The sequence below is a fragment of the Natator depressus genome, chromosome 1, assembly GCF_965152275.1.
Source record: "Natator depressus isolate rNatDep1 chromosome 1, rNatDep2.hap1, whole genome shotgun sequence".
NCBI classification, from domain to species: domain Eukaryota; kingdom Metazoa; phylum Chordata; order Testudines; family Cheloniidae; genus Natator; species Natator depressus.
Window position 1 is genome coordinate 258,915,666 of NC_134234.1, and position 20,549 is coordinate 258,936,214.

General features: G+C 44.4%; 1 protein-coding gene across 5 annotated transcripts in view; it reads right to left on the bottom strand.

Annotated features, from left to right (window-relative positions):
- Positions 1–20,549, bottom strand: part of TCF20 (transcription factor 20) — a 210,019-nt gene that overhangs the window by 101,157 nt on the left and 88,313 nt on the right. The window contains exon 1 of one of the 5 annotated variants that reach the window (XM_074941731.1): positions 16,648–16,778. The exons of 2 other annotated variants lie outside the window; for them this stretch is intronic. The gene's annotated coding sequence lies outside the window, so the exon portion shown is untranslated. Of the gene's footprint in view, positions 1–2,910; positions 3,045–14,256; positions 14,326–16,647; positions 16,779–20,549 lie in introns of those variants that run through there. 2 more of the 5 variants (XM_074941733.1, XM_074941730.1) reach the window with 2 other exon arrangements.

The window sequence follows — 20,549 nt, forward strand, 5'->3', positions numbered from 1 at the left end:
CAGTTGGGAAGAACCTAACTTGTCAGAATATCCAAAGGTTTCTCACAGATACCTGAGTCTGAGAGTACAGCAGGTACACAAGGCTACCAGATTCTCCAAGATCACGTGGAAGAGTGCTGGCACCCAAACGTCATCCTCACCTACTGGGATTATACAGCTGCGAGTCACACACTCTGATCTAAGTGATGGTATCATAATACTATTCAGAAGTAACATCAGATTTGCAAATCACTGCCATGGGTAAACAAGTGATCCATTTTCTGAAGGCCTGGAGTTTACTGAAATGGTCGAATGCTATTCTGCTTTCCTCAGACCATTAACAAAAGTTTATCAATCAAGGAATATATGACTAGCCTGCCAGCCAAACACCCTCTTCCCATCACAGTTGCTTCTACAGAGCAACAGGGCTGTCACTGCCCCTCTTTTATTACGTCAAGGGACCTTACTGAGAAGATACAGCAGACAAAAACACAGATACATATAATCCAAGTTGTGTTAGAAAAATATGAAAACCCATTTAAGGTGTTGGGTTTAGAAAACTCTTCAACCAAAAAAAAAGTAGGTGCAATAAGCTTTTTAATAAAAGGAAAAATTCAAAACCACTCTTTAAAAAAAAACCCAAAAACCTGTGATGGTGAAAGGTGCCATACTGAAAGTCCCCAAAAGAAAACAGCTTCTCTCACACAAGGCCCAGCTAATGCATCAGAACCCAAACTTGAAAGGAGTTCAGCCTCCATTATCCCACTCAGTCTTGACTGACACTGGCCAAAAGATCTGACTGTGGTGTGGGCACCTGCCCACTACAAAATGTACTAAGAACCACTAATTCATTACAAAAAGAAAAGGAGGACTTGTGGCACCTTAGAGACTAACAAATTTTTCACTTGTTGAGTCTTTAAGGTGCCACAAGTCCTCCTTTTCTTTTTGCAGATACAGACTAACCTGGCTGCTACTCTGAAATAATTCATTACAGTTATCCACTGATGAGTCAGCAGATTGTAACATGTTTCAATTGCTAAGGATATGAGCATACCATTCCCAAATCTCTAAGCCCCCCAACCTCTTTTTAAATAAAAGAGCAAGTAACGACACATCAGAAAAAGAGCAAGGGTGTGGCCCAGTCAAACTGCACCCCCCCCCCCCCAATCATACTGGAAGGGTTGTCATGTTGAGGGCTAAAGATAAGGCCAGTTCATAGGCACTGACTCCGTGGGTGCTCCAGCCCTGGAGCACCCACAGAAAAAAAAAAGTTACAGGGTGCTTAGCACCGACAGGCAGCGAAGATCCCCGCTAGAGCCTCCCACCAGCCCCACTGATCAACTCCTCCGCCTCCCTTCCAGTGCCTCCTGCATGCTGCGGAACAGCTGTTGAACATCCCCCGGGGCCTATAGGAATCATAGAATATCAGGATTGGAAGGGACCTCAGGAGGTCATCTAGTCCAACCCCCTGCTCAAAGCAGGACCAAACCCCAATTTTTGCCCCAGATCCCTAAATGGCCCCCTCAAGGATTGAACTCACAACCCTGGGTTTAGCAAGCCAATGCTCAAACCACTGAGCTATCCCTCCCCCCGGAAGGAAGCCAGTGCCTGTGGGCCAATTTACACTCAAACATGGCATGACACCAGTGTTGTACTGAGTATGGAAAAGGATGGAGAACAACCAGGAAGGCATGGGGGAAAGCTGCCTGGATGAAAAGTTTCCCCTGACTCTGCCACAATGGATCACTTGTTGATTCACACCCCACCCTTTTAATAACAGAATCCCAATACAATCTGCCTACCTAACTTGCACAGTTAATGTTTGCAGTGTTGTAGCAACATTGGTCCCAGGATATGAAAAAGACAATGTTGGTTGATCATGAAATATCTTTTATTGGACCAACTTTGTTGATGGAAGCTACATAGTTTTGAGCTACACAAAGGACTTTTTAAGGTCTGGGAAAGAAAGCAGATCTTCCCCACATCTGAGAAAGAGCTTGGTGTAGCTCAAAACCTCGTAACTTCCACTAACAAAGTTGGTCCAATAAAAGATATCTTCATCTATCTTATCTCTTGCATATTTAATACATTATAACTTTCTCTTTCCCATGGTGGGTAGAGAATAAGGCACTTTCTGTGACAAGAGATCACAGAAGGTGTGTGCTGGGCATGGGGGCTGCAGACACCTCCTTCCCCACCACACGCTTGTTTAAAGGGGCCATACCACGCAGTACCCGGTGGGCGCACCACTGTAAATACAACTGGTAGCTAAAAGGAGAGGCATCAACACAACACACTCAGGAAGTATGCTCTTCATTCCTCAGAGAAGCCCAGTCCCATTGTTTTGATGAGACCCTGTGAGTGAGCAGTTCTAGATTGCCCATCCAGAAGGCAACAAGGTGCTGCTAACTACATGCTTAATGTATTCATAATACAATCACCCCATCTCCTCTGCTTTGCATATAGTGTGCATCTCTCTCTCTCTTTTTTAATCATTAACACACACACACCCTAGCACAACACCACATTCACCCCCACTTCAAACTTCACTGGTCTTAAAACAAATCATTATTGGGGGTCAGAAGGTAAAGAGGTGTGGGACACTTCAATTTTCTCTTTTGAACGAAGAAGCTATTCTACTAAATCTGAAGAGGGTGAGACCAGAAGAACCTTCCTATCTCCTCCCATCCCGCCTCAACCTACCCCCTCCTACTTCGTCACCCGCCCCGAATCCGAGTCCCTGGGCACCCCTGTTTGTAACCGGGTTTTTATCGTCAGCCAAGGGGAGCGGGGCGGGCCCTACTAACAGCCACTGGGCCGCACGCTGTGAATCATCCCCCCCCGGGCCCCGCCACCGCCCTCCCACGCGCACACGCCCCCTCCCCCACCCCCGGAGCAGTGTCCCCTCGGAGCAACTAGGGGATCCGTTACCTGCGACCCTCCCTCCCCCGCGCGGAGGGGGGAGCGCGGGGCGGGGTCTCTCAGTGGCGCGGGCGGCGGGGCCCCGCTCCAGGCCGGGGGGGGCTCCGCAGCGGCGGCGGTTCGGGGGTTTCTCGCTCCATTCTCCCCTCACACACAGGAAATAACACAGGGTCAGCTGACCCCGCCCAGCCAATGGGGAGGTGGTGGAACAGCGCGCGCCAGCGGGAGCAGCGCGAGGCGGCGGCAGGTCCCGGGCAGGGAGGCAAGGAGGAGGGCGGCGCGTGCGTGCGTGCGCGCGCGCTCTCGAGGTGTGTGCTGGGCGTGGGGGCTGCAACCACCTCCTTCCCCCCCCCCACGCGCTTGTTTAAAGGGGCCGCGTCACCCAGTACCCAGCGGGCGCACCGCTGGCTCGGGGCAGCTGGTGCCTCTTCCCTGCGGGTGAGGGGCTCCAGCAAACGGCGGCTGTAGCGCAGCTCGGCGCCAGGCTCCTCTCTCCAGCTTCCCCACTACCGCCACCCGGTGGCCCCCGGGACAGAGGCGGCTGGTGCTTTTCACGCTACGTGCAGCGGCCCCCAATGGACGCGCAGCCCAGCCCAGCCCGGGCTCCAGCCCTGCCCTGGGTGGGGGCAGGTGGCTCAGTAGAGAACGAGACCCACGTGGCCCGGCGGCAGCAGCAGCGGCGCCAATCGCTGGGAGCTCCTGGGGGAAACGGGGTGTGCCGGGCAAGGCTCTGCGGCTGCCCCGCGCACAGAGAAATCAGGGCTAGGAGCAAGCCCGGACCGTCCCATTTCAGCGCCCTGCAAGCAGTTCCCCCGTCCCTGCCTTCCCAAGGCTCTGCCCCTTTGCTAACGCTCAGGGCTCCCGCGGCCGGGCACAGGCTGGGGCACCATGTGAGAGTGACCTTTTAAGCAGCGTTTACTGGTTCTGGCCTGCTTTACAGGTCCGCAGTAACGCTCAGGACTGGAGGTTGCTGCAAAGTCTTCCTTAAGCACCGCTCCCAGCGCTAACCCCCAATGAAAAGGGGATGCAGTAAGGCTGGGCTGGGCTGGGCCCAGGTCTAGGCCCTTCAGCTATGTTGCTGCTGCTGTCCCTTTACCTGACAAAAATAACTTCAATTTTCCATTTGTAAGTTGTGCTAAGGTGACATTACTACGGAATTTTTAAAGCTCTGATTTTTCTGAGTTACTTTAGAATCTAATCGATGCTGTTTGGTCACTTTTTGTACCTCACTCAGCTGGAACATGAAAGCTGGACTGCTCACTTCTGTGCATTTTCATTGGAATCAAAAGTCAATAACATTTTCTAGTGAGGGCATTATACATTAACCCTTAAATTTTGGCCGAAAGTACAGTGCTCTTTTAACGAGCAAGGTACTGCAGAGCAACACTGCAGTACAGTAGTAGAGCTGTAGAGAGCCCAGGAAGCAGCAGGGAGGGTGTAATTCAGATCTAATGTACGCCACCAGACCTGAAAGCAAGGGGGAAAACTTACATAAAGCCTATCTGCTTTATACATGACTTCGGCCTGTAGTATCAGCTCTTCACTTTCACAAGTGCTATACTATTTTCAGAAACAATTTGAAATAAACAATTTTTAAATGCTCTTGTAATATCCCATACAAATCTTTAATTTAAGGGTGATTAAGTGCACTTCCCCACCTTGAGCAGTAAGTTCAAGGTTTTGTGTGGGTATTTCCTGGTGTACAAAAAATTAGCATACTAGTGTAGGGGACTGAAACATGGAGCTTGGTGGAAGGGCCAGCTGGGAAGCACGGATGCAAAGCCTGTCAGATAATCATCTTCTCCATTTAGAATTTGTATGTCAGTGAAGGAAGCTTTGAGACACTCTAGCTTCCTCCATCTGCCACTCATAGCTTTTCATGTGAAAATGCAGGATACTGTCAGGCAGAAAATCTTTAAGTACTCAGCAGAGAAAACTCGATCATTTAAATCTCTCTAGAAGGAGTTTTACAGAGCAAATACGATGGTTTCAGTTAAGTTTCCCCAAGCCCTGCTCACAAGAGCCTCATCCCTTGTTGTAGGCCTTACTCTGGAAGTAGACCCTTGCTTATAGCTCAGCCAGTAAAAATTTCAAAATTACACTGTACAATGCATTCTCTGTCAAAAGTGATTATAAGTGAGACTGGGGCCTAGATGCGACAGGCTGAAGTGCAGTCTAAGTAAGACTGAAGTTGTGGCAATAGATTGGGGGAGGCAACCAGAAAATATATCTACCCCACTCTATTGATTATAAGTGCCTACCATTTGTCACTCAATTTAGCAATTTGGGGGGTGTTACTGAATCCACAGCTGCTGTTAGACCACCATGTATATGGTAGGAAGAATTAGATTTTTATTGGTCAAAGTCAATTTAACTGTACACATACACAAACTGATGTAAATTTTTATTATTAATGGAAATATTTTTTCCAGGCAGGCGAAGTAAGAAAAATGCAGCTTGAGAACTTATTGGAGTTGGATTTAAGGATATTTACTTTGTATGTTTTGACATGTGATGTTGACAATTTGTGATTTAACAGTTATAAATCTTTAACTTTTTGAATCTCAACATGTACTGTCATTAAAAATTGTCTGCCTCCCGCCCCCAAAATTTCCTGCAACAGTGAAAATTTAAATAGGGGAAAAAATAATAAGAAATGCTTAATAACAAACTGATATTATCCATCAAAATTATATAAAAAATAAAAATCTATTCTCCCATGCCTAATCATATAGCAAAAGTTTCTGGTAAGGTGTCTCCTCCCACAATCTTTGACTTGTCAGGCGCATGCAACTGTTCCTTTCTGATGCAAACCTTCTGCTGTAATCTATGATGCCTTATCTCCCTCAGACTAAATTGCTGCAATGCTCTCTACATGAACTACCTGGAAACTGCAGTTTGTTCAGAAGGCAGGAGCCATCTTATGAAGCAGAATCTCTCCAAAAGCACATTACACCAGTGCTCTGATCTGCATTAGTTACCTATTGGTTTCTAGATACAGTTTAATGACTTCACCTATAAACCCCTGAATGGTTTGCAAAAAAATGCCATGAGAAATGCCTCTCTCCCAGTGATACTGCCACAAGGGTGGTTAGTTGAGGTGCTCAAGCTGGAGTTCCTGTGATACAGCTTCTGGCAGTATGTTCACCATGAGGAACCCTCCACTTTGGAACCTACCTTTCCCTGGTATGATATAGCCCAAATCTTGTTGGCCTTCAGAGGATGCTAAAAAGCTGTTGGAGATGGAAGACCATGATAAGGGCTGTTATCTTGAGGGAGGGGTATTAATGGATTGAGAGTTTAGAGTGGAGGATAGTTTTTTTTGTATAGATATTAAAATACATAAAATACAAAGCTATTTATAGGCCATGATGTTTAAAATAACTTTCTATTTAGGCTGATTTCTTGTAAAAATTAATGTATGTATGGTGTGCATATTTTTGATTTATGAACATATAAACAATCTATAAGAGTCATCTTCTAAAAAAATCAGGAATTTCTTTGTTAAAGATGCAAAAAAAGTTAGACTGAAAAAAATAATTAGGAACATATGATACTGCACTAGGGGACCACTGGTCTGATTCCATATGGAAATTCCTCTCTCCAGCAATGGCCATTACCAGATGCGTCAAAAGAAACAAGGAGGAGTAATTTTTAAACGTTTGCAACTCAAACTAATCAACACATTTACTTATTCTTATAAAATTCATTTTGTGCTTAAAAAGAGTATGTGCTTAGTAAATTTGGGGATGATGTACCATAGTTTGAGAACTGGTGACATAGTGTATGTACAACTGGTGATAACTAGGTTGGTTTATAGTAAAGTATTAGAATAAGTATCCGTTGTAATTATGCTAATTAAAGCTACCAAGGTGATATGGCAAGTACTTTTGAGTTTTAGACATGGTATGCTAAGTCCAAGAACTACTTACACTATGCTGCTCATCCATGAGAGATTTCATAACAAGTGTCAAAGCCTCATTTATCATATCAGCAGGTTGTTTCTGCTAAAATAATCAGCAAGTAAGTAGTTAACAACATTGACTTCTAAATGGTGATCTTTAGGTTTCAGAGTTAACGACTCTATTGAGCTGAATGGGGCAGTTCACTCCTCAGTGATATTATTTTAGGTTGCCTGAACACTCAGGAAGACAACCATGCATCAATTTACATTTGATTGATGTGTTTAAAGTTTTTCTTCACAACTGAGGGCTACAATTCTTTTTCTTTAGAGGAAAGAAATCTTAGATTCTGCAGAATCCACTGAATGACAACCATTTGACTACAATAATTTCAACGTAGAAATAATTATGGCTAATAGAACTAATTAAAAATTAAACCCATTGAGACACTTAGGCCCCAGTCCTGTAATCAGATCCATGTGGCTGAAACCCTACACCTGTGCAGATCTAACTGCAGGATCAAGGCCATAAGTAACCATCTATACTTGAAGCGAGTCACTTTTAAAAGTTAAAAAAAAAAAAAAAGAGAGAGAGAGAGATTTGTTAGGTATAGCCAAAAAGAAATTCTTAAGGGGCCATCTTAAAATTAATATAACAAACTAATCAACAGATTTGCTTGTAAATTCTCAGAAAATTCATTCTGAACTCCAACAATAAGTGCTGTACATAGAGAGGATATACTATATTATTCATACATAAGAAAGACCTAAGTCCCTGCTTTTAGTGCAAATGTCTACACAATCTCAACTACAGACACACAATGGCATCTCCCGTTCCCTCCATTTATTACCCTCCAAAACCTGCCTCTTTCTCCATACATTCCTTTTTCCTCATCCCCATCAGGAAGCCTCAGTTTGAGAATACTTGTATATAAATGAGGGTGGGATGAGAGGCAACGTGACAGCTAACATTTGAACCCTTTAGCATGGAGACTCAAAGAATCCTGGGAAAAGTAAAGGCATTTAAGTAGTCACTGAAAGCTCAAGTAAATTTCTCCCTGCTCCTGCAGCCATCAAAGTGCACAGGGTAAATAGCACTGGTCACTTTAGTATTCACAGGTTCCATCTGCTACTTCAGTATCAGGTTTACCTTGCAAATCCCATTCCTGTCTCTCACAGGACACAAGTTCTCATGGGGATTTGAAAATTCCCTCTGACCCTGAGAGGACTGACAACTGCAGATGAGATAGTCTCCTTTAGACATGGAGGTCACCAATTCTGATCTAGCCATGGGTCAGAAGTTACTCAGTCATGACCACACTCCAGTAACATATATTAAGAGCTGGGGGCGGGGGGGTGTCACAACCACATGCAAAAGTCATGGGTATCCATCTATAGGGAGAAAAAGGATAGAAACAATGGTGTTTAACACATTTGTACCTTAAAGGTGGCTGTGCCAGATCATGGCTGAGGTGCACAGGGTGGGGATATTGTCTTTCCTGGGCCTTTTCTGTACCTAGAGTACATCAGCTTCCAGATGCTGCCAATTCAGCATCAAAATCAGCCTCTTAAAGGATTCATTTTATAAAAATATCACTAACTACTCTCAGCAACTCCCTCTGTCCGTGGACTGGAAGACATCAGACCACACAGGTGTTTCTAAGGGGGAGAGGATTTCTGAAGGTGGTTGGTGAGATTCTTTGAGGTGGAGTTTTTAGAGAAAAAGTTTGACGCTGAAAAGTACTGAACTGGCAGCACCTGGCAGGCTGACGTTATTACACACAGAGACCGGAGCATACAGATTTCTCCCAGGCACATACACTGCATTCCCTCCCCAAAATAGCATCTTTATCCCATCAAATTATTTCCCCTTTCACTCTATATTATGCAGCATACACACTCTCGATGTCACTGGTACAACTTTTATCTATAGCACTTAGATGTTATGGGGATGGGCACCAGAGAAAAAACTAGATATTAATACAAAAGAGGCCAGCAAGATTAGTCACATATAGACCACACTACCGTGGATTGAAACACTAGTTGTGAGACAGCTAATTCTTTAGGCAAATTCAAAGCAACAGCAGTTTGTCTGTCTTGAAGTGAGACAGACATCAGTATGGCTGCATTCGTTAGTATTTTCTAGCACTATTCCCATTTCTTCCTTCTACTCTCTTCACAGTGATTCAACTAAAAAGTCTTACATCTGACCACTGGTGGGAGGGGCAGTATTCAATCTCTCTCAGGACTCTGTGGTAAGAGCCTGGAGGGTTCCTCCCTCATTAATTCACTGGCATTAGACTCCCTAAAAGATACTAGTCAAAAAGTCTAGCTTCTTCATGGAAATATTTTATGTAGAGCAGAGAGTCTCAACCTGGTGGTCATGACTTGGTCCACCACTTGGAAATGGCTCTTCTTCAGACACCAGGGGCACCTCCATAAGCCACAGTGCTGAGGCCTGCAGTCCAATTGCTGCAATATCAAATCAGCCAGAGTGAAGAATTCTGGGGCATACGTAAGGAGAAGCTGATACAACTGGCTGAATGTGGGTGTCATGAGAGGAAAAAAAGTCAAAAACTGAAATATAGAAGAGAATTCTGATTCTCTTGCTTTATATTTCAATACTCCTCTCACCCCATCTCTCTTTTACAAGGAACTAGCATATGAAAATAAGATTTTTTCCCCCTTCAGATCTGTTCAGCTTCTGCTGCTTATTCCCTTCACTTCTTGTCAGAAACCTCCATTTGCAATATCAGAATTCGGTTGCTGTGGAAGTGGTTTTGATGTCGCAGACAAAGGAATCTGACTCTAGGAAGAGGAGCTGAACTTTTGAGGGAAAAATTATCCCATATCCATGAAGATGTTTTAAGTGTGTGAATTTAAAATACTAAGCCATACAAAATATATGGCTCACTGGCAAGACATTCTCCAGCGAGGCAGAAGAGAGCATTATATCAATAAATCCTCATTATCTGAATCACTAAACATATCAAAATAGTAAAAGAAGAAAATATTAGAACCACCACCCATCTCTTAAAACAGTCTTATGAAAACCAACTCTGCCTTGCCAGAACACGTTTTATAGAAGGGGATTTTAAAATGTGTTTGCCTTTAACAGGGGTTTTCTTTGTTGTTGTTTTTCTGCCCACAGGGGAGTGGGAATTTCCAGACTTGACAGGATCTCCCCATTTTTAAATCCCCATAACATAGGATCTCAAATTTTAGAGACAGTGGAGATTAGATTCCTACTTCCATTCCCCCACTGGTTTCTTCCCACATGTATGCAAGAGTTGTTTTGAATATCAGATTATCAAAAACTTCTTTGGGGGTATTTTTTCTATTAGAAGGTATAGGGTTGGTTCTCCACGTCACTGATCTCTTAGTATATAACAGACTCCCCACTTCTATGTAATTACAGAAGTTTAGGTACATTACAAAGCATCTGAGACAGGCTTATGGCAGGAGGTGGAGGGTAAGCAAGGTGGATTGGACTGGACCAGGACTGTTGGATGCTGATGGTATTCTTGGCTTGTCTGGTAAGAGGCCCGTACTTATGCCTGGTCTGAAGGACTATTTAGATATACAATAAATCTCAGGAACCTCCAGGGACAGAAACTAATGTTACACACCAATGAATTGCAGTTTTGTTATGACATATAGGAGGATTTTATAGCTCTGGTGACTCATGAAACACTGGACCCCCCCCCCACCCCAAATCATCATATTCTGATTTCCCTTATGCCTTATCTTCCCCCACCCTTCACAAGAAACCGCAAATCCAACAACTTCAAATTCAACTGATTTTAATATCTGCTATATCAAGAACTGCAAGGGCTAGAAACAATGCAGTATTGAAGCCACTAATCTCAACTTTCAAAAACCATTAATCCCTGACTCTAAGAGTTTAGCAACAAAGTCTTCTAAGATTGTGCTGGAACTGAAGTAGGAACATGCAGCAACAGTAATCAGAATGACCTGATTTTAAAATATGAGTATTACCTACTATCTTAGAAGCGTTACCTACACATAGATCAGAGTCCCAGGCTGTTAGTAACATCCTGGGCAGTTCCTACTTCCAGGTTCAAGAGGATCTACAAACAGTCCAATTAAGTTAACTGAACTTAATTTTTAAGATAATAAATCTTTGCTTCTATAGGCCATTACTGTTTCTCTTGGAGATGAAAAATAGGAACTCATTTTTCTAGGTGCATGGGACTCTAATGACCCAGCAAAGTTTGAGAGAAGAGGTAGTCACAGCTGAGGGACAAATATTTAACTTTTCTTTCAAGGTTTATGAAACCATTAGACTTTGTCTACAGGGAAAATGTTGGGTTTCTTGTTTGGTTTTAAATTGCCAGTACTGCTGTCTTTGTCAAGGTTCTGAATGTTGAGCCCCGGGGGGGGTCTTTCCATCTCATGCATCTTCACCAGTAAAAGAGGTGCTACAGTTCAAATTAAGCCCTCAGTGAGTTTGCACAGGTCTTAGCCAAGTTTAAGGTCCAGAATTCCATTCTTGCCAGGATAGAAAAAAAAACACTGCAGCAGAAATGATTTAATGACCAGTGATCAGAAATAATAAAAATTCAGTCCTAGGAACAACCACCAGCACCACTGACCTGAACCCAGTACTCACACTCATTAGATAGATAGATACACACACACACACACACACACACGGACCTGACCTTTGTGCAGGTCAGGGTAGGGAGAAAGCATATATCATCCCTCGAGGATGATATAGGTGACAAATCTGAGGAACTGTCCCAGATTGAGGTGTCATTAAAGGAAGTTTTGGAACAAATTGATAAACTAATCTGTAATAAGTCACCAGGAACAGATTGTATTCACCCAAGAGTTCTGAAGGAACTCAAATGTGAAATCGCAGAACTACTAACTGTAGTCTGTAACCTATCATTTAAATCAGCTTCTGTACCAAATGACTGGAGGACAGCTAATGCACGGGTGGCCAACCTGTGGCTCCGGAGCCACATGTGGCTCTTTAGAAGTTAATATGCAGCTCCTTGGATAGGCACCGACTCCGCGGCTAGAGTTACAGGTGCCAACTTTCCAATGTGCCAGGGGGTGCTCACTGCTCAACCCTTGGCTCTGCCACATGCCCTGCCCCCAGTCCACCCCTTCCCGCCCCCTCCTGTGAGCCTGCCATGTCTTCGCTCCTCCCCCTCCCCCCAGCCTCCTACACGCCACAAAACAGCTGATCAGGAGATGCAGGGAGAGAGGGGGAGGTGCTGATCGGTGGGGCTGCCGGTAGCTGGGAGGCGCTGGGAGCCAGGGTAGTGGGGGGAGAGCTGATGGGGGGCTGCTGACATATTACTGTGGCTCTTTGGCAATGTACATTGGTAAATTCTGTCTCCTTCTCAGGTTCAGGTTGGCCACCCCTGAGCTAATGTGACGCCAATTTTTAAAAAGGGCTTCAGAGGCGATCCTGGCAATTACAGGCAAGTAAGCCTAACTTCAGTACTGGGCAAACTAGTTGAAACTATAGTAAAGAACAAAAAACTGTCAGACACATAGATGAACATAATTTGTTGGGGAAGAGTCAACATGGTTTTAGTAAAGGGAAATCATGCCTCACCAATCTACTAGAATTCTTTGACAGGGTTAACAAGCATGTGGACAAGGGGGATCCAGTGGATACAGTGTACTTAGATTTTCAGAAAGCCTTTGACAAGGTCCCTCACTAAAGGCTCTTAAGCAAAGTAAGCTGTCATGGAGTGAGAGGGAAGGTCCTCTCATGGATTGGTAACTGGTTAAAAGATAAGAAACAAAGGGTAGGAATAAATGATCAGTTTTCAGAATGAGAGAGGTAAATAGTGGTGTCCCCCAGGGGTCTGTATGGGGACAAGTCCTATTCAACATATTCATAAATGATCTGGAAAAGGGGGTAAACCGTAAGGTGGCAAAAATTGCAGATGATACAAGATTACTCAAGATAGTTAAGACCCAGGCAGAGTGCGAAGAGCTACAAAAGGATCTCTCAAAACTAGGTGACTGGGTAACAAAATGACAGATGAAATTCAGCGTTGATAAATGCAAAGTAATGCACATTGGAAAACATAATCCCAACTATACGTATAAAATGATGGGGTCTAAATTAGCTGTTACCACTCAAGAAAGATCTTGGAGTCATTGTGGATAGTTCTCTGAAAACATCCATTCAATGTGCAGCAGCAGTCAAAAAAGCTAATAGAATGTTGGGAATCATTAGGAAAGGGATAGATAATAAGACAGAAAATATCATATTGCCTCTATATAAATCCATGGTACGCCCACATCTTGAATACTGCATGCAGATGTGGTCGTCCCATCTCAAAAAAGCTATACTGGAATTGGAAAAGGTTCAGAAAAGGTCAACAAAAATTATTAGGGGTATGGAATGGCTTCCATAAGAGGAGAGATTAAGGAGATTGGGACTTTTCAGCTTGGACAAGAGACTACTAAGGGGTAATATGATTGAGAGCTACAAAATCACAACTGGTGTGGAGACAGTAAATAAGGAAGTGTTATTTACTCCTTCCCATAACTCAAGAATTAGGGGTCACCAAATGAAATTAACAAACAAAAGGAAGTATTTTTTCACACAACACACAGTCAACTTGTGGAACTTCTTGCCAGAGGATGTTGTGAAGGCCAAGACTATAATTGGGTTCAAAAAAGAACTAGATAAATTCATGGAGGATAGGTCCATCAATGGCTATTAGCCAGGATGGGCAGGGATGGTGTCCCTAGCTTCTGTTTGCCAGAGGCTGGGAATGTGTGACAGGGAATGGATTCACTTGATGATTACCTGTTCTATTCATTTCCTCTGGGACACCTGACATTGGCCACTGTTGGAAGACAGGATACTGGGCTAGATGGGCCTTTGGTCTGACCCAGTATGGCCGTTCTTATGAGGAGGCATATTCCCCAAGGACGATGCTTATAAGACAGAATTCTAGCTCATGATGCAGCCATTCAGTCCACCAGTGGGGAAAAAGAACGGCGGGAGGGATTGCTCTTTCCAGATGATGGCTCTGCTTCACAACTTTTATGATAAAATTCATTCATTCATTCGAGGTGATCAAGGTTCTGTCTTGCTCTGCTAACATTTCTGAAAAGAGGTAGTGACAACCTCAGGAATTAGCTAGCATTGTATCTCGAGAAAAGGAGGTTTTTCATGCCTAAGTCTTTTTCTTCAGGATTGAAGGGACGGGGGGGAGGGGGGAAATGGGTGATGGTGGTGGCGGTGGCAGCAGCAGCAGCAGCAGCAGCAGCAGCAGCAAGAGAGCCTCTCATAATAAGGGGGGGGGGGGGAAATCTATTCAGTTTCCCTTTACCAGCCACTAGAGGCTCTCCAGGGGATTCAGGCATCTTCTGCCCAGGGCTCTCTCTTGCTCTCAGAAAGATCCTTGCATGTGCTCCCTGATTACTCTCCTCAGAGAGGGAAAATCCCTTACCTCAAATGCTTTTAGCCTCTTGTTGAGATCTTCTGCCCAGCTGGAGCCTGCCTCCTTCCCTCACAGCAGTGTATGAATGTGGCAGAAGACACCTGGCAACCTTCCTTTGCTTAGAAAAGGGATCGAATCCTCTGCCTTTCCAATATGGGATGGGGGTAACCCTGGGTACAATATTGAGGAATGTCTGTCAGCATACTGAAGGGAATTCATAAAAAAGCAAAAGAGTGGTGGAAGCCTCATGACTTCAGTCATTTGAAACAGGTCTGGACAACGCCCAGAGGAATACACGGGAGGGAACAATCCTGCACTACCCAAAGGAGAGGACAAGGTTTAAGCTCTTTTCCAGATCTAATCTCTGCTAAATCACATCCTCAAATATTCTCTTTCCTCAAATCACATTGTGGCTCCACACACAGATTACAGCAGATACACTACTCAGCCCCACCTAGATTTTGCCACGCATTGGTCTTCTGTCGCATCTGTCTTCTGTCGTTTAGGATAAACAGCAGAAATGAGGGAGCTGTGGATTTCCTGGGGGAGTGATGGGTCATTTGATTTCATTCTCTGAGGGGTGAGGTAGGATTCCAGGCTCCACTTCTGAGTTAATACCTGGTCATGGCTCAGAGGAACCAACACAACACTCAGACAGCAAAAGTGTTTTTACAAACTAATAAATCTTCACAACTCCCCTGACAGGCCAGTAACACCCTTTTAATGCCAGGGTAAGGAGCAGAGATGAAAAGACATACGAGGGGTTATATCAGCATCCCAGAGTGGGGAAGAGAAGATGAAATTTAGTTATGCAGAGGGGGCAGTGCAATAGCTTTTCATCACTGAAGACCTGGATTCAAATCCTGTCTCCGATCACCACTGAAGTTACATTAGCACAGAGGTTCTCAAACTGTGGTTCGCAGAGCCTTTCCTAAACGTCTGCAGAATTACATATTTTCAGAACCATGCAGTAGGTGCATCTCTTCTGATAATCCAGCTGTCTGTTTAGACTGCAAGAATGCTCCACAATTAATTATACATCTCTGCTACAAAAGACCAAGTCTGTAAGTGCAAGGGGGTGCTGTTCATCAAGACTCAGATGTACTGGCAGAGGTGCGTGAGGGTCCAGCTGTAAAAAAGCATGGGGTGCTGTAGGTCACCAGGACAGAAGCACACTGGGGACCAGAAAATGGAATAGCAGGGATGCTGCAGACTGTCAGGACGAGATTAACACAGCTCTGCCGATCAGGGTATAGGAATGGAATAGCAGAAATGCTGCTGGTCATCAGAATGAGGTGCTGTGGTAGAGAGGAGCTTGCACAGCACCTTCATGCACCTTCTGTCTCCAGCCCTTCGTTTTAAAAATAGAACAAAAACACTACATCACTGTCAATAAGAGTCCAGTTGAATGTGAGTCAGTGCAGGGTCATTTTTAGCCAGATACCCTTCTCTGCTGATTTCCTTGGAAGTCCCTTTTCCCTTGAGTGTGTATTTAATAAATAAAGAAACAACGCAATGTCATAAAGCTTTTCACTGTCACTCTCTCCCCATCCTTCCTCCTCCAGACACAGAGACTAACACAAAATGACGGCTTCCTGAACAGACTGAATGAGCAAAGACCTCGCTCCTTTCTTAACTGTCTGCATTCTACTCTCTCGCTCCAGTCATATTATATCACAAAACTCAAAGCAGCCCACCCACTGCCCCTTCTTTGTCCAAAATCTCAAACGAATGGCAAATTGGACACAGAAAAAACTGCTAAAGGGAGCTGCAAGTTAACCAGCCCCCTCCCCCTTGTCATTTTGAGGCAGTTCTTTGCTGATGCACCTACATGCTATTTTGCTGTCATCAGTTAAAAAGATGGAGATATTAAAAAGGAATCATGTCTCACAGCTCTTGAGAATGTGACCCTGAGGCCCTGCCCTTCTCCCTCCTTATGTATACACCCACCACATTCAAATACCAGCCCCCCCTCCCCCTTCTTCTTCGGTACCACTCTGAACCTGCAAAGCACACGCACACAACAACAACAACAACAAAAAAAACACCGCAGCCACAAACCCAATAACCCATTTATGTCGGTTTCAAAGCTAGAGACAGAATGCAAAGAACAGCCAGCAGCTGGGGCCTTTGAAATGGACAAGAAAGAGGCTCACTGTGACCAGCCAAATAGGACTCCAGCTGCGTTCCGCTGAGAAATGGTATTAAGCGGTTTCCCTGCCCCTACCCTGCATCACTCACTGCCTCCCTCCCCACACACACTATCAGAGAATGCACCGTACAGCCAGAGCGTCACTGGCTGGCACACACACGCGTGTGGTCTGCAAGATCTGGCCTTTGCAGGGCAATTTTACACTCTAAACTTTCAAGAAGAAGAGAAATAAAGCCAATTTACTGTACCTTTCTGGCATGATTCTCAGCTTTCCCTGCTGCTTCTCCCCACCCCCTTCCGATTTATCTCAGCTACTGGTTTTATAAACCAAGAGGGTGGGAGTAAAGAGGAGGGGGCTTTTTTCCTCTTCTCTCAGCCCCGTCTGCACCTTCTGCCTGAGCCTGCAAGTGAAGTCACAAGGCTGAGTCTGTGACATCACATGGAGTCTACAAACACTGGATTGTGACTTCACTGCAGGCTAGAACAGGGAGGAATATGAGAGGGGAGGGGAAAAGACTCTTATTCATTACACATATCTGCTATAGTAACAAAGGGAACAGATGAAATGGCTGGCCATGGAAATCACTTGTATCAAATGTGCTCTTTTTTTGTTTGTGAAATAAAGTTTGCTCCACAATGAAAATATCTTTTCAAGGTGGTTTGAGTGGGGGGGACGGGACTAGTAGTAGGAGGTGCTTGGACAAAATGTGATCTTCCCGTGCCATGTACCCACCCTGGAAACCCTCTTAGGACTGAAGTAAATTGACAGAACTGCTTGTGGGGTATCAAGTCTGGATTAGGAGAAAAGTGCTACAGGTCAAGATCAAGGTGCACTAGGGGGTATTGAAAGCTCAGGGCTGGAATTCGGAGGGAGGCATTCTGGGGAAAAGCAGGGGATACTGCAGGTCAGGACTGAGGTGCATTGGCAGAACAGGGCAGGTCCTAACAATGGTTTAACAGAGGCTGCTGCAGGTTAGGATTGAAAGTGTAATGGCAAAGATGTTGTAGGAGTGGGCTATAGGTCCAGGCTGGAATAATATTAATTAGCATGTTCGGCTTCTTCCATCTGAAGAGCTGACTCGCTTTACTCTTATTAACTGAAATACAGGGGGTGCTGCAAGTCAGGACTGAGATACATCCACACAGTTGTATGTGGGGTTAGGCCTGGGAGAAGCCACTTGGAGTGCCAGAAGAGGCTCTTGTTCCCTGCCTGAGGGATAGATGGAGGGGATGCAACAGAGATTAGAAAGGGCAAGCAGCTGTAGCATCTATGCTTTTATAAAATCACATTCATGAACTATCCAAGGACCAAGTGGCACCAAAACTAGCTGTAAAACAGAGGTAGGAGCATGGAAGTTTTCAGGAGTTGCTTACCAAGTCAGTAATAAAAGGTCAAAACTTAGTATGATTTCAGATATTTTCAGGAACCAAAAAAATGCGCATATATTGTTTTGCTTTATTTGTGTTCTATATTTAAGTCTTTTCCTCCAGCATAGGAAACCCAATCTCACCCACAATGGTCTAGTGCATGAGCACCAAGAGATTACAGAGACTAGTTGGGAGTCACATGAAATGCAAACATTAAAGAGCAATCACTGTATAAAATCACTTTATAAAATTCTTAGAGAAAGACAAGGTGCGTGAGGTAAGATCCTTTAATAGACCACCTTCTGTTGGTGAAAGAAGTTTTTGAGCTCCACAGAGCTCTTCTTCAGATCTTTGACTTTAAATAATAAAAGTGGGTTTGTAAACAAGTAAGGACATTTAAAAAAAAAACAAAACGTTGCCCTAGACAGTCCAGGGTGAGTCTCAGTGTCCCCTCTTCCATTTTGCAGAGGAGTGGAAGATTGACTCTCATGGAATAGGCTGTGGAGTACACCCCAGTCAGAGGTACCATACAGAAGCCATGTCCCTCAGTACCATACCAGGACCCTAGCAGCCCTCCCCTGCTTCTTGACTCTAGAGTGATGCAATCAGGGATTCCCTTTGGCTGCAGGTGCCCCTGGGATCCCTGTGGAAAAAATAATATACTTCCAGGCTGTACTATCTTCTTTTTGAGCATCTTTGCAGGGCCAGAGGAGGGACAATATATAGGGGCCTCCTGACCTGCCCATTTATGTGCCCACCCCACAGTTTCCACCCCTTTTCCAGCTCAGACCTCCAGAGCACATTCCACAAGGTGGGAAGGGGAAAGTGGGGGGGGGAAAGATACTGCTGTAGAATTGTCTGACCCTCCCTGGAAGAATGTTAAAGTTTCTCCTGTGCTGTTAGAACAAAAGTGACAGTGTTTACAAGGGGAATGCACAAACAATATAAAAAGTATAACAAATCCCTGCCACGCTTCAGTGGGGAGGAGGGAGATCAGTGCATGGAATGGGAAGTAGAATAGAAACAATCCCCGGGTAATGGGTATATTCACCACTGGCCAATATGGAATGGAATCCAAACTACTCAACTATCTCATTAGGACCTGTACTGCTAACAGCACAGAAAGGTGTAGCCCAAGAGAAGGGGGCATAAAGGTAGCTATAGGCAACCTGTACACCCCTAGAATTCTAGAGTGTCATGGGGACTGGTGTGGCCCCTTCCAGCCAGAAGCTGCTCTCACTTATGGGAACTTCTAGATTACTGCCTATAGGCTGCTCCACATCTTGGAACAACTCAGAATCCCTGTAGCAATGTGTACTGCAGGAACTCTCAACTCCCATTCCAGGCATGGTCTTTGCCATGGGGAAATTCTTCCCCTGCTGGCAGTGGGTCTCTTATGACCCCTGTATGCCAGTGCAGTATTAAATGGGCTACAATGGGCAGAGGGAGAACCCCTCCTATCTCTAGTAGTGGGGGCTATGATTTAGGAATAGGACGATCTGCTGTATATCCCTACCATTACTATGCTGTTCTAAATGGCCTTTCAGGGGAAAGTCGACTGGTGCAGAGGAGCACAGGGTTTGGATGGAGACATCCCTTAGGGATGAATTTATTAAAGGGGGAACTCTAGATTCTAGTAAAGAGGATAGGAAAGAAGTTGGTGAAGTACAGGAGCTAGTGAGGAACAGTCAAACATAAAAGGAGTCCCATTTAAATATAACACATGAAGGCAAGCAACTGAATTTTGACAAAATGTCAATTTGCTTATGCACAAATGCTAGAAGTTTTTATACTAAAATGGGTGAACTAGAGTGCCTGGCATTAAATGAGATACTAGGCATTGTGAAAACTTGGTGTAATGAGGATAACCAATGGGACGCGGTAATACCAGGGTGCAAAATATATATTAATAACAGAGTAGGCCACACTGGTGGAGGAGTGGCACTATATGGGAAAGAAAGCACAGAGTCAAATAAAGTAAAAATCTTAAATGAATCAATCTGTACCAGAGAATGTCTATGGATAGAAATTCCATGCTCGAACAATAAGAGTATAGCAGCTGGAAGAAAAAGAAAAGGAGTACTTGTGGCACCTTAGAGACTAACCAATTTATTTGAGCATAAGCTTTCGTGAGCTACAGCTCACAAAGAAAGATCTTTACACTTTCCACAGTATGCATCTGATGAAGTGAGCTGTAGCTCACGAAAGCTTATGCTCAAATAAATTGGTTAGTCTCTAAGGTGCCACAAGTACTCCTTTTCTTTTTGCGAATACAGACTAACACGGCTGTTACTCTGAAACCTGGAATATACTAGTGATCAGTTGACTGGATGGTAACAGGGATTGTGAAATTTGTGGGGAGAGATAGCTCAGTGGTTTGAGCATTGGCCTGCTAAACCTAGGGTTGTGAGTTCAATCCTTGAGGGGGCCATTTGGGGCAAAAATTGGGGATTGGCCCTGCTTGGAGCAGGGGGTTGGACTAGATAACCTCCTGAGGTCCCTTCCAACCCTGATATTCCATGATTCTATGAAATGCTCAGGAAGATTAGAGAAGCTGCAAAAGGAAGAAAAACAAATAATAATGGGGGATTTCAACTATCCTCATATTGACTCTGTATATATAACCTAAAGAAAGGATGCAGAGGTAACATTTCTAGGCACATTAAATGGCTGCTTCTTGGAGCAGTTCTCCTGGAACCCACAAGGAGAAAGGCAATTCTTGATTTTGTCCTAAATGGAATGAAGATTCTGGTCCAAGAGGTGAATATAACTGAACCACTTT